We start from the raw sequence: 13,515 nt of genomic DNA, 5'->3' as shown, positions 1-13,515 counted from the left end.
CGGAGCATGTAGCTTCACCACTGTCTCACTCAGTACTGTCTGCTCTGATTGGCAGTAGCATTCCAGGGTTTAAGTCAGGGGTCCATCTCAGCTAGTGATGTCAAGAGAATTCCACCCAAAATGGGAGCAGAAATTCCCACAATTAACAACTTCACCCCCATCATTCTGCCCGGACACTGAGGTCCAGCGCCGAGGGCCTTCTGGAGGTTCCCTCACTGTGAGAAGCGAAGTTACAGAGAACCAGGCAGAGTGCCTTCTCAGTAGTGGCGCCCGCCCTGTGGAATGCCTTCCCACCAGATGTCACAGAAATAAACAACTATCTGACTTTTAGAAGACATCTGAAGGCAGCCCTGTTTAGGGAAGCTTTTAATATTTGATGAATTATTGTATTTTAATATTTTGCTGGACGCCACCCAGAGTGGCTGAGGAAACGCAGCCAGATGGGCGGAGTATAAATAATACATTTTGTTGTTGTTGTTGTTGTTGTTGTTGTTGTCATCTGGGGCCAGAACAAAAATCATGTAAGCAAATAATCACTATTGTTATTTTATTTAGTCTGCAAATAGCTCCTAAATAATTATTACATTACTTTCTACGCTGTGCTTGATGTTTCACTTCCACAGAAATGCACTGCAATGAATTGCTTAATTAATTAATTAAGCAATTAATGAATTGCTTAATTAATTGAGTAAATGTCAGCCGCGGTGGACAGTGAGACAAATAATGTAGGTTTTATCAGAAGCTGAACTGTAGTGTAACAGAAGCAGCGCTGATTGTGGTGAACCCAGGATGGGCCCGAAATCACTGCCTCTTACACCCTACTCCTAGCCCTACCTGGAGATGCTTGAGGATTGAACCAGAAACTTTCTGCTTCCATAGCAGATGCTCTGCTGCTATGCTGTAGATCTCAGAGTCACTTGCATAAGGACTGTAGCTCAGTGGGACAGCATCCGCTTGGCATGCTGAAGGTTCCATGTTTGATCCCTGGCATCTCCAGGTAGGAAGTCCATCTGAAATCCTGGAAAGCTTCTGCCAGTCACTGCAGACAAAGCTAGATGGACTAAAAATCTGAACTTGGGGTAAGGCAGCTCCCTGTGTTTTTCGTCCTCAGTATGGAGGAAGATGGGGACAAATTAGAATTAGCTGGCTCTGCCTGTCATTGGTTCTGTTGGCCTCTCTGCCTTATGCCCTGGTAGGTGGGGCTATCGTGATCAGAACTGTGGCGGGGCAAAGGATTAAATCCCCAATCGCCCCACAAAATGACACAGTCCTGGCCAGGATCGAGCCCCTCCTGGGTGCAATTTAGCAAGCAAGCCCAAAGACGTCAAGGCCAATCACAGGCTCATCATCACCACATGTGGTTTAGTCTCATGTTTGTTCCTTCCTCGGTCCAAGTACCGTGCCTCTGAACCAACGCGAGATGGTCTGTAATATTATGCCAACAGAGAGAATCGGCAAACGAGGAGCACATGTAATTCAATTACCACCTGAAAATGGATTTTAAGTGGTTCTTATGCTTATGAAGCAGTGCGATGAATAAATAAGGGGAAATGATTTATCCTCTCTGCTGCCTCCTTTCCACAGTATGCTCAGCTTTGTGGATTCACCAGTTAAAGATGCCCACTGACCTTCATTGGCTTCCATCTTCTCCACACAACTTAGGGGCAAACTACTAAGCAAGGACAGTGAGTAGGGAAAGTGGTCTGATCAACAAATCGAGAGCAAACATGCATATTCTTTTGCCTAAAATAGAAAATCTGCAAGGGGGGGGGGGGATTTTGAGCTGAGAAATGGCAGGTAAGTCACTTAGCCTAGGGCTGCCATACGTCAGGACATTACCGGGATTTCCAAGGCGGAATTGACATCTGGGGGGAATTTTCTGGGTAACACTTCTTTATTCATAAATAAATGACATTCGGGGGAGATTTTTGAAAGGTGGTGCTTTGTCCTGGATCTTAGGCAAGTCAATCAAAAAATCAAAAAAGCTCAACAATTTGGGGGGCTTCCTATTCGGGGTGTCCTGGTCTTAACTTTTTGAAACATGGAAACCCTACCTGTTTCCCCACTCCCATAATTTCTCAGTGTTAAACCCCTCCATGGGATTAAAAATATGGTAAACGTTCATATGGCGCTGTGGGTTAAACCACAGAGCCTAGGACCTGCCGATCAGAACCTCGGTGGTTTGAATCCCCACGATGGGGTGAGCTCCCGTTGCTCGGTCCCTGCTCCTGCCAACCTAGCAGTTTGAAAGCATGTCAAAGTGCAAGTAGATAAATAGGTAAGGTAGGGGAAGGTAAATGGCGTTTTTGTGTGCTGCTCTCGTTCGCCAGAAGCGGCTTAGTCATGCTGGCCACATGACCCGGAAGCTGTACGCCGGCTCCCTCGGCCAATAAAGTGAGATGAGCGCCGCAACCCCAGAGTCGGCCACAACTGGACCTAATGGTCAGGGGTTCCTTTACCTTTAAATGTTCATTTTAAAAACCTGCTTGTGTGTGTGTGTATGTGTGTGTGAATTGGAACCCACAAATTACTGGCGGAAACAAGGTTAAACACCTCTCCCACAATCTTTCTCTGCTTAAAATCTCACCATGCTGCTTGTTTCCATTTTTTTTCTTTTTAAAATGCCACTAGAGGATCCTTTACACAGTTGACGCCAGCCCCATAGACCTTCACCAGACAAAATGGGTCTATCCAGCCACCCATGATAAAACGTCTCAGAATATCACTCCCTTCCTGTCCCTGACAAATTTCCCTACCACTGCTCATCTGTATATACTTTGCTTTTCTTTGGCAAATTGCTTTCCAAAAATAAAAACAAAAACCCTCCCAAATCCCAGTGAGATGGGGCATGTTTATTCCTCCCTCTCCCCACCCCCGTATGTATATATTCCTTTCATAGACTTAAGGCTGAGTCAGCGACTTGTCAAGCCACTTCCCAAGTTCAAAGAAAAGATGGGTCTTGAACCCAAGACTATCTATCCACACCTCTCTCTGTCTCCTGAATGTTTCAGCTGACCTTCCAACAGAAGCCAGTTAATCGTTGACTAGTTCCCGGCATAAAACCCAAGTTAGGATATTCTAAAAGAATTGTTATTGAGAGAGATCTACGTATTTGCCAGTGTCATGTAAGGAGACCCTTCATCAACAGGCCCCAGAAAATGGGACCTGTATAAAACACTGCAATGGAGAATGTTCTTGTTCAAAGTTCCAGCCAGCCATTCCCTTTTCCTACATACTCCATTACGTTTCTGCCCACCTCCCAACACATATGGAGTGAAGCAACATTCTGTGCCCACTGAGCACGCTGTTTTGGAGTCCTGGCGCCCTTAAAACATTTGCCATTTTGGGGTAGTTTTCCAAATGTTTAGGTTTCCCCAAACCTGCCGCTTCTGTGAGTGGTTTGCTATGTAAGAATTGGCACTTGGAGAACTGAGTTTGCTGTTCGTGTGTGTGTGTGCGTGCGCGCGCGCGCGCATGTGCATATAAAATTGTTCCACAATCTCCTTCCCTTGCCTAAGACCTGCACATTATTATAGATATTAGACCAGGCATAGGCAAACTCAGCCCTCCAGATGTTTTGGGACTACAACTCCCATCATCCCTGACCACTGGTCTTGCTAGCTAGGGATGGTGGGAGTTGCAGTTCCAAAACATCTGGAGGGCCGAGTTTGCCTGTGCCTGCATTAGACTGTCCTACATCCGTTCATTCCCAACTCTCCATGCTAAAATTTGCGCTCTTCCAACATGAGCCAGCTCTCACCTGAGACTCACTTGTTACCAGCAGCTCAATGAGCAATTAAACAGCCCTGCCAATTAAGCCTTAGTTCGGGGTTAACTGCTGGACTCCAGTAGTCCATTAGTTGGAGCATTGTCTAAATAGCAGTTCAGATCTGAGAGCCCTGTGGCTCTATGACTAATCCAAACATCTCTGCCACTTACGGGGCCCGTAGCGGCTGAAACCAAGAAAGACGTTTCCTGCTTGGCGCGGCACAGCAAATACTTCATCTGCAAGATTTAGTGTCTACCTTTAAATAGGCTAAAGGAGTTAAACAGCCCAAAAGGCTTCTGGGTTCCTGTGGAGGATGACTCACAGGAAGGATGGCCAAAATGCATCGCTATAAAATATTAAAGATAATAGGCCTCCCTGCCACAGAGGCAATATCCAACCTAGCTAATAGACCCCAGATCCTCCCACCGATTCCCAGAGTCGTTAATGGCCCTCAGGGTCTATGAGCAGATGTCAACTCTCTCTCACAGGTACCACTTTCTATTCACTCCAAATTACAGCCTGGCATTTAATTAATTTTTTATTATGGCAATACAGATTGTCCCCCTCCTGCCGTCCTCCTCCACCGCCGCCAAGGAAGCAAGAGGCTTTGGCCATGACTGCTGTCCCTCTGGAATCAAACCAAGCCAGGCAGAACAATGTCCCTGTCTGGTAAGAACGTCGGAGGAGGATAATTCTTCTCCTTGAAGTTCAAAAACTGAAAAGTGGTTCAAACGGAGACAGCCATCTGATCATCATCAACAACAACAACAACAACAACAACAAATTAAAAACCAGAAGACCCAGCAGACAGAATGATCCTTTTAGCCAACAGAATTTTAATGGGAGAAATGCCATTTCCGCCCAAAATGCGCTGTTCTGAAAGGTCTCTGCTTGCTGAGGGACCTGGGTTCCTCGTGCTCTCTCACTCTCTCTCTCTCTCTCTCTCTCACACACACACACACGTAGATTCAAGCCTTCTACCTGCCATTTGCAAGGGACACGGGTGGCGCTGTGGGTTAAACCACAGAGCCTAGGACTTGCTGATCAGAAGGTCGGCGGTTCGAATCCCTGCGATGGGGTGAGCTCCCATTGCTCGGTCCCTGCTCCTGCCAACCTAGCAGTTCAAAAGCACGTCAAAGTGCAAGTAGATAAATAGGTACCGCTCTGGCGGGAAGGTAAATGGTGTTTCTGTGCACTGCTCTGGTTCGCCAGAAGCGGCTTAGTCATGCTGGCCACATGACCCAGAAGCTGTACGCTGGCTCCCTCGGCCAATATAGCGAGATGAGTGCCGCAACCCCAGAGTCGGTCATGACTGGACCCCCGGTCAGGGGTCCCTTTACCTTTACCACTTGCAGTGGGGAGGCAGGCAAACATGGAGACTTCAGGTCAGACCTGGACATCTGGCAACCTAGTCTGGAGACTTGGAGAGCTGCCACCAGTCATAAGACCAAAAAAAGATCCTGCTAGGTCAGGGCAGTGTCTCATCTAGTCTAGTATCCTGTTCTCAAAGTGGCCAACCACTACAGTCAGTGAAGACTGGGGGCAGTAAATCTGTGGCCCTCCAGATGTAGCTGGACTTCAACTCCCACCAACCCCAGCCACCCTGTCTCTACTTCTTCCTAGCATTTAGTCAAAATCCTCATTTTTTCTTAAACCCAGTAGAGCATGCCCTCTCTTCAGGATCAACAGAATCCAAATGTGCTCCCATCATCTATGCTTACCACCTTTCAGATAATCAAAGATGGCTATCACAACCTCTCTTCTCCAGGCTAAACATGCCCAACTCCTTCAACCTTTCCTCATACGGCTTTCTGGACACCTGGAAGGAAGTTCAGTAGCAGAGGGACAAGCTTCTAAAGAAGGCACAGTCTCTGCCGGGACAGATTTTATCGGTCACTTTGATAGGGAATAGATCTCCCACCTGCAGTTGCTTGCTCTAAGACAGGTGATATAAGGTTATCTGAATGCATGACTCAGCAGTAGAACAGATTGGCTGAGCCATATGAGTCAGCCACCAATTATTCACAGTCATCTTTAGAAACTGTGTTTTAAAATGTGCCTAAAATGTGAAGGACCAATATATATATACATTCAGGAAAAATGAGGAGTAGTAGTAGTAGTAGTAATGATGATGATGATGGGCAGACTAACTGAAATCCACTCTGAAATTTAGCAGATATCCCTGGATTAATTGCCCAGTACTTGAATCCATCATTACAGTATCTGAATTTATCATTACAGTACTGGTACTACCATACTGTAATGTGCTGTACTACTAATACTACAGTACTGGTACAGAACTACAGTAGGGACACCCTGATTAATTACCGGTACTTGAATCCATCACTGCAGTATTTACCACCATCTCTAATCATGTAATTATATGCCACCTTCTCGAATAAATAATGTAGCTCAGATACACCACCCTGGAAAGCAAATGGGTGTTCTCATGTTTGAATATTCCCCACATCAGAATTCCTGTCTTGTAGTAACTTAGCACACTGAGAAGATCCAGTTTTCAACGAGTCTATGATCTGAGAGTTTCTGCATTTGAGAAATGAAGTTGTGACATACTGCCTAAGTTGCCCGAAGCTGCAACCAAAGCAAGCAACACACCAAGTATGAGGTCATCCGCCGGGGTCATGACATCATTTGATAACGTTGCTACTGGCAAAACTAAACACACACGCTCCCTCTCGAAACCACTAGAGGGAGCAATCTCATTGCGAAGAGTGAAAGCATAGCCCCTGGGGTCCAGGAGAGAGGTCACTTTTACATCAGTGAAATAGTGACCCCCACCAGGGAAGGTATAACTCTGTTACAGATCAAGCAGGGGAAATATGCATCATGTCATTGGTAAATATAGAGTTCAGAGCAGAAGCTGGGGTGAGATGAGGTTGTGGCACATTGAACCCCAGTGAAATCACATGCCACTGAAACCCACCACAACTAGTGAGAAATATGTGGGTCACTGCAAGTCCCAATCCATTCACTGGCACCCCAGAGGCTCACATTACCTTGCAAAAATCTAGTTTGGCTCGCAAACTGTGCTCTTTCAAACTACACAACGAGCATTAGGCCACTTTTTCAAACAAATCTGGAAGCTCATTCAATTCTGAAATGCCTCATCTGTGGTCTGAAGTGTAGACACAGGTTTCCCATCTCATAGACAACTAGGATGGGTGCACACCATATGATTAAAGCACCTCACTTCCCCCAAAGAATCCTGGGAACTGTAGTTTGTTAAGGGTGCTGGGGATCACTGCTCTGTGAGGGGCAAACTACAGTTCCCAGGATTCTTGGGAGAGGTGTCATGTGCTTTCAACAGACGGTGTGCGCACAGCCCCAGCCTTATGCCAAAGCCTCTCCCTGCATTCCGAATAGGCAACATAAATTCTGTTCTTACAGAAATCATATGGTAAGGCCCTTTCTTCGACTGCAACACATCAGACTTCAGGCAGGGAACTGCATAGTCCCTAAATAAAATATAAACAGAAAGTCTGCGAACACTGAAAATCAGCAAAATGGAGAGAAGCTTAGCTAACACCATGTCCCTGAAATGTTAGCTTTCCAGAAGCAGGGACTTTTTCATTTCTGGATGGGTATGCAGACTGGAGTTTCTGTGGTGCCACAGCACTTGGGGTTGCGATATTTCAAGCTAAAGTCCCTGCCAGGAAAAAAAAAACTTCCAGTCAGCCACATGGTTTGTACATAAGCCAGCAAATGGAATATCCTCCGCATACCAAGTGAAATGGTATAATCCCAGCAGGACTTCACCATGTGCTCTTCTCTGCCCATTTTAATTTGCTTTCATTGCAGTACTCCAGGGTGCTACCCTATCGAACCGTACAAGAAGCAACTGGAGTGAGGGCCTTGCAATTAGAAGGAATAAAACATTTCAATGGCTGTGGTCAAATCCAATTAACGGAACTAACCTGTCAATCGTCCTCTCCCCTCGTCTAAATCAAGAATAGCTCTGTTTCAGATATGGACAGAGCTTTCTATTAAAAAATAAAAAAAACCAACCGCCTAGTGCTAATGTTCCTGTTGGGTGCCACACAATAAATAACAGCAATAAATTGTTAAAACTAAGCATCTGAAGACCATCACGTACATATAGATCTCATCCTCTTTCCTATACCCACATCTCCAGGAGACGGCTTTCAGAAAGGACCCCAAACCAAACATGAGCAAAGCTCTTCCTTAGTATCACAGTGCCTTTCAGACACTTATGTATTTATTTATTTTTATCTCTGATTACTAACTTTGGGGCAGAGACATTTATTTTAAGTGGAGAGAGATTTCTCCCCCTCTCTCCTCCCTTCCTAACGCATAGGGGTTATCCTGTGAAACTGAGTGGCAGAAGATTCAAAACAAATGAAACAGAGAACTTCTTTTGGGAAGTGCAGTAGCTAAGTGGTAGAGAATTTGCTTTTCATATAGAAGGTTCCGAGTTCAATTCCTGGCATTGCCAAGCAGGGCTGAAAATGTCCTCTGCCTGAAACCCTGGAGAGACACTATCAGTCGGTGCCTGGTTGTTGTTGTTGATGAGAGAGCCAGCATGGTGTAGGGGTTAAGAGCGGTGGACTCGTAATCTGGTGAACCGGGTTCATGTCCCCGCTCCTCCAGATGCAGTTGATGGATGACCTTGGCTAGTCACACTTCTTTGAAGTCTCTTAGCCTCACTCACCTCACATAGTGTTTGTTGTGGGGGAGGAAGGGAAAATAAGATTGTTAGCTGCTTTGAGACTCCTTAAAGGGAGTGAAAGGTGGGAGATCAAGTCCAAACTCCTCCTCCTCCTCTTCTTCTTCTTCTTCTTAAATTTTATATACCTCCCTATACCCGCAGGTATACACTCCTGGGCTTGATGGACCAAAGGTCTGACTCAATATAAGGCAGCTTACTAACTTCTGTAGCTGGTTGGCATCCGTCTGTCTTGAAAGACAATGGAGTCCGTCTCCAAGGTCAAAGTCAAACCACTGAGGAATCACAGCACCCGCTGTGGCTGTTGCGTCCCATGTTAGCAGAATCAGTGGCCTCTCCAGGGCGCAAGCCTGGTCAGTGTCTGTGGAGGCCCTGGGTTGCCCAGATGACAAGTCCTCATCCTCACTGATGTGGTCCAAAGGAAACCAGAGCAATAAGTTTGTCACAGCTTGGCAGCAGGAGTTGCAGGAAGGAGACGTACAAGGTGCCATCCAACGATCTTAGGGTCTCCTTAGTCTTTTCTTTAGTCTTCTGTTCTTATTAGAATAGCAACAAGAACAAGAATAACAGTCCAGCAACATTTGGAAGGTTCTAGGTGGGGGAAAGCTGGTTTCCTGTGACATGCAACGTCAGCCATTGCATATGGTCACCTACCACTCTGAGAAACAGCTGCAGTCATCAAGAGACAGATGGATGTTCACCCGTCTAGATGGATGCTTGCCCGTCTAGAGCTGATCTCATAAAAAAGTAGACATTTTAAAACTCACATAACAAACATCTTCACGCTAAAGTAGAAAATAAAAAAACCTAACACCTTGCGTAAAAATAAGTCTTTCCCTCTTCTATCAAAATAAAATATAATCTGGCTAATCAACCATCTGTTCAACTCATCAAGCGTGCTTTGAATATATGAAGGTAGCTAGCTGTATGGCCTGAATCCCTAGCCGGAATTAAGATTGCCAGAAGAAATATCAACAACCTCAGATATGCAGATGACACAACTTTGATGGCAGAAAGTAAGGAGGAATTAAAGAACCTCTTAATGAGGGTGAAAGAGGAGAGTGCAAAATATGGTCTGAAGCTCAATGTCAAAAAAACTAAGATCATGGCCACTGGTCCCATCACCTCCTGACAAATAGAAGGGGAAGAAATGGAGGCAGTGAGAGATTTTCCTTTCTTGGGCTCCATGATCACTGCAGATGGTGACAGCAGTCATGAAATTAAAAGACACCTGCTTCTTGGGAGAAAAGCAATGACAAACCTAGATAACATCTTAAAAAGAAGACATCACCTTGCCGACAAAGGTCCATATAGTTAAAGCTATGGTTTTCTCAGTAGTAATGCATGGAAGTGAGAGCTGGACCATAAATAAGGCTGATCGCTGAAGAATTGATGCTTTTGAATTATGGTGCTGGAGGAGACTCTTGAGAATCCCATGGACTGCAAGAAGATCAAACCTATCCATTCTTAAGGAAATCAGCCCTGAGTGCTCACTGGAAGGACAGATCCTGAAGATGAAGCTCCAATACTTTGGCCACCTCATGAGAAGAGAAGACTTCCTGGAAAAGACCCTGATGTTGGGAAAGATTGAGAGCACAAGGAGAAGGGGACAACATGGTTGGACAGTGTTCTCGAAGCTACTAACATGAGTTTGACCAAGCTGAGGGAGGCAGTGGAAGACAGGAGGGCCTGGCGTGATCTGGCCCATGGGGTCACAAAGAGTCGGACACAACTAAACGACCAAACAACAACAACAAAGCTGAATGGCCAGTTGAAAAGAGGCACAAAATCCTGCCTTTGGATACCATTTCCTGACTCTGAAACATAGCTAGCCCCACTCTCTAGGAGCCAGTGCTTTGAATTAAAAATGAGCCCAGAAGAAATCAGCACAAGACAGAAACTTGCTTTATATAGCTGGCTCTGGTCAAAGAAAACAGCAGATGATCTACAGGCAAACCAGCTTCCACAGGGACAGGAGGTGTGGAGGAAAAGAAAAGGTATCCATACACTATACAGGGCAAAACAGAATGGATCCCCTGGGTTTAAAGATTGCTTCTCTGCGTATATGGCCAGGGAGATGGGGTGGATGGAGTGGTGGCAGCTGATTGGGCAGGTGGCAGGGAGCCCAAACAGTAGGTGGCGCCAAAGACAGTGGCAGGCAGAGCCAACCCATTCCAGTTGTGTCTCCATCCTCCTCCCAGCTAAATTCTACAAGGCCACCACCGAAACCGAGGTGGAGGAAGCTGAGATGTAGTGCTGCCGCCTCCTGGACTGGTTGTAAGCAAGACCATTTCTCATTGGCCTAAAAGTCTCCACCGGGATAGAGGAAATGTCCAGTGATGGAAAGAGATCAGGAAGTCCTAGGTTCATAATCCCTGTTCAGTTAAAGAGGTTTATGGGGGACTTCGAGGCAGTCCATCAGCCCGGCTGGGACTAACTGCCATCTGATTCCTCCTCTTCCAAGACTGTCTTCATCTGTGACCATCCAACCTGGCTGTATCAGAGAAGTGAAACAAGGACATCCCCTCCAGCAGGTCTGCTGGGACCAACTGCAGCTTGGCTCCTCAACTCCAAGAAAAGTCTCCATCTGCGGCCATTCCACAAGCTGTGCTGTTTTTATTGTCATTATTTGTATATTTTATCTATGTATATGGTTTTAATTCTATTAATGTTTAATTGTTTTTTAATGATTTTTTTTCTTTTTAGCAATTATTGGTTTTATCCATAAGCTGCCTGGAGTCTCATCAGGTGGAAAAGGCAGTGTATATAAATAAATATATTGTTATCATCATCATCATCATCATCATCATCACTGAGAGCTAGCACAGTGCAATGGTTAGAACATTAGACTAGGACCTGGAAAACCAGGTTTTCACATCCCCACTCAGCCAAAGAGTTCCCTGTGTGATCTTGCCCTAGTCACAGTCTCGCAGCCTGACCTACTACACAATAATAATAGTAATAATAATAATTTATTATTTGTACCCCGCCCATCTGGCTGGGTTTCCCCAGCCACTCTGGGCGGCTTCCACAGAAACCAAAAAACACTAAAATATCATACATTAAAAGCTTCCCTGAATAGGGCCGCCTTAAGATGTTTTCTGAATGTCAGGTAGTTGTCCATCACCTTGACATCCGATGGGAGGGCATTCCACAGGGCGGGCGCCACCAAGGTGGTTGTGAGAATGGGGAGGAGGAGAACCACTCATGCCACCATGAGTTCCTTGGAGAAGAGGTGGGATATGAATGTGAAAATAAAGAAACAAACAAAATTAACTATTAGGATCAGTAGATAGCCCTACAACAGTAAACCAGGCAAAGGATAGTGTAATGGACTTTGGCTGGGGAGACCTGGATTTACATTCTTGCTGAGCCATGAATCTTGTTGGTTGACCCTGGGCCGGTCACTACTTGAGCATATAGCCTACCTTGCAGGGCTGTTAGTAAGAGGGCACAGTAAAATGTCCCACACCCAATGTGAGTGCTAGTGCTCTGGCAGATGATGCTCTTGCTCCTCGGAAAATATAAAGGATTAAAACCAGTGTTGGTGCTGCTCAGAGTAGACCCACTGAAGTTATCCTGAAGGAGCGTCTCCACCCCCATCATTCTGCCTGGATGCTGAGGTCCAGCGCCGAGGGCCTTCTGGCAGTTCCCTCATTGCGAGAAGCAAAGCTACAGGGAACCAGGCAGAGGGCCTTCTCGGTAGTGGCGCCCGCCCTGTGGAATGCCCTTCCAGCAGATGTCAAAGCGATAAACAACTACCTGACATTCAGAAGACATCTTAAGGCAGCCCTGTTCAGGGAAGTTTTTAACGTGTGATATTTTACTGTATTTTTGGTTTTTATGGAAGCCGCCCAGAGTGGCTGGGGAGGCCCAGCCAGATGGGCGGGGTATAAATAATAAATTATTATTATTATTATTATTATTATTATTATTAGGCATGGCTATGTTGAATTTGTTCACCTCGATGGGTCAGTTCTAAGTAGGATCAGGAAAGAATACAAATCCAAAGTCCTGTGTTCTCCCACTTCTCTGCCTTAACTAAAATGGAACTTGGGAGGCTCTTGTCAATTCTGCGTTGCTCACTTAGCCCCCAAATGATAGCATACATTTCCTTTTGCCTGAAGAGAAGGATGTGTGTGGACTGCAGGACTGGTTTTGTTATTCACAGCTTGACTGATGAAAAAGAAGAGTTCAAGGGAGGAGGCGTCAAACGCCGTACTCTCTACGGGGAACACACTTCCATGTGGAGTCTGCCGATAATTCGTCACCGGCATACATGGTCCGCTGCTTGTGGGTTTTGATCTGTTCTACACCTGTGGGAACCTGCTACAAAGTTAGGAATTGCACAGCAGGGTGGGATGGCATTTGTATTCACCAGAACCAATGTTACTGAAGAGGAGGCAGGGTGATCGTAATGTCAAAGAGAGAGAGAGTAAACAGGGTTCCTGGGTAAACATACAGTGATAGACAGGGATGAGAGAAAGAGAGAGGTTGCATAAACCAGACAGGCTCAATAGCTGTGTGTTCAGCTCCAAAAATAATTCAGCACCACCACCCATAGAATCATAGAATCACAGAGCTGGGAGGGAGCCTGGGAGTCATCTAGACCAACTCCCGGCACTGCAGGAATCTCAGCTAAAGCATCCATGGCAGATGGCCATCCAACCTCTGTTCAAAAACCTCCAAAGAAGGAGAGTCCATTGGATGCTGCCTATGCTGCTTTCAACTCGATCCCCCTTGCACAAATGCAGGTGCAGGATCCCTCTGGAGAATAAAGTTCTCAGAAAAGGAAGCAGATTCACCTAAGGATAACTGCATATTTGCTAGAGAATATATATGTGCATGTGGATGAGTTCCTCCATTTGGATGAAATACTAGGGGGAAGTGTTGATGAATATGAGATTGCGTATCCCATTGATTCTCACATTTTTCTCCTTTTTTTCCTTAGGAGACCCTCAGACAATCCTCTGTTTTCTGTATGCTCCATGCTTTCAAGACAGCTGCCAGAATTTTGACTGGAGGCAAGTGGAAGGACCAT

General features: G+C 45.7%; 1 protein-coding gene across 10 annotated transcripts in view; it reads right to left on the bottom strand.

The window, feature by feature from the left end:
* The window catches only part of HIVEP3 (HIVEP zinc finger 3), a 225,489-nt gene that overhangs the window by 72,757 nt on the left and 139,217 nt on the right, over positions 1-13,515 (bottom strand). Inside the window, exon 1 of one of the 10 annotated variants that reach the window (XM_083512062.1) lies at positions 8,679-8,773. The exons of the other annotated variants lie outside the window; for them this stretch is intronic. The gene's annotated coding sequence lies outside the window, so the exon portion shown is untranslated. Of the gene's footprint in view, positions 1-8,678; positions 8,774-13,515 lie in introns of those variants that run through there. 10 annotated transcript variants of the gene reach the window in all.

Source organism: Podarcis liolepis (genome assembly GCF_965112155.1).
Source record: "Podarcis liolepis genome assembly, chromosome: 7".
Lineage (NCBI taxonomy): Eukaryota > Metazoa > Chordata > Lepidosauria > Squamata > Lacertidae > Podarcis > Podarcis liolepis.
This window is presented reverse-complemented; position numbering and strand designations above follow the sequence as displayed.